Raw genomic sequence first — 1,467 nt, forward strand, 5'->3', positions numbered from 1 at the left:
GTGCCACATCTTCTCTTGGGCGTAGTCAGTCCGGCAGCACTCGCCCACAGTCATCGGAGGTTGCGGCGCTTCGGTCAAGGAACCTCTGGTCGCCATCTCAGCTCGTTGAACAGCCCATTGGGCCACTTTGGTTCTTTTACCACTGTGGGCACTTTATATTTTCTGGAAACTTTTGTCGTTTTCAGATCTGTGACTGAACCATGTGGGGCCCAGAGAGAAGTCTCGGCATTGACCTTTGTCCGTCTCCTGTGGACGGTGCCTGGCCGTCTTCTCCTCGGGCTGCTGTCTCCCCACAGGGTGCCCAGCCATCTCCGAGTGGCTTCTCCTCGGTGTCAGTGTCCACGTCCACTTCCTTCCGTGGCCCCAGCAGGACGGGATCCGGGAGAGGGCAGCTTGCCACGGTTCAGTGGCTGGTGTTGCATCCCCGTCTCGGCAGGACCGGGTCTGTCATTATCTAGGGGCTGCAGGGACATGAAGAGATGCCATATCGCTTCAGGGCCCTGCAGGAGCGAGTTCTTCAGATAGTTAGAGATGCTGTTAGCGATGAGGCTGCTGAGGCTGTGGGTAGGGGAGAGGGCCGTGTATGAGGCACCTGTTGTTCCAAAATTAAATCATTAAGCCCACCGAGAGACATTTTTAGAGACATATATATAGAGACGGGCTTCCCAGGCGGTGCTATAGGTAAGGACCTCGCCTGCCAACGCAGGGACGTGGGTTTGATCCCTGGGTCAGAAAGATTCCCCTGGAGAGGGCCTGGCAACCCACTCCAGTATTCTTGCCTAGAGGATCCCATGGACAGAGGGCTCTGGCAGGTTGCAGTCCATGGGGTCGCAGAGTTGGAGATGACTGAAGCTTCTTTGCCTCACACACACAGGGAGAGAGACATAGAGAATGAGCACAGACGCCCAGAGCGAGGGCTCTGAAACCAGAATCGCCTGGGCTCATGTTCCACCTTTGCCACATCCTAGCAGTGTGCCCCTGGGCGCTGAGCCTGGCTTTTCTTATCTGTAAGTTGGAAAGTTGGCTCCAGTGCTTACTGCTTAGAGTACCTGCAAGCCCTGGGTGAAATAACATACGCAGAGCGTGAGGCGCCATGTCCGTCAGGAATCCAATCTGCCCAAGCTGGCTTCAGACAAGGAGACTGATGGAAGAACTGGGAGCCTCAGGAGAGTCTGGCTGCAGGAGCAGTGTGACCCAGAAACCGCTGCTGTCACACTGGTCCCGTTTCTCCGTGACTTTCTTGGCTCTGTCCTTCTTCAGGGATCTGCTCCGTCCTCAGGTGGTACTGTGGCCATTTCAGACCTGACAGTCATGTGGGGGGCCGTGCAGGGCTCCTCAGCCAGATCACAAGTGCTGGGACACACTTGATCACAAGTGGTCAGAGTGCTGGGACAAAAGCCTGCTGGGACACGCCTCTGAGCTGAGAGCCGAGTGAGCCCTGTCCCAGCCTCTGTGGGGGAAGAGGGG

Source organism: Bison bison, unplaced genomic scaffold, assembly GCF_000754665.1.
Source record: "Bison bison bison isolate TAMUID 2011002044 unplaced genomic scaffold, Bison_UMD1.0 scf7180017864516, whole genome shotgun sequence".
Classification (NCBI taxonomy): Eukaryota; Metazoa; Chordata; class Mammalia; order Artiodactyla; family Bovidae; genus Bison; species Bison bison.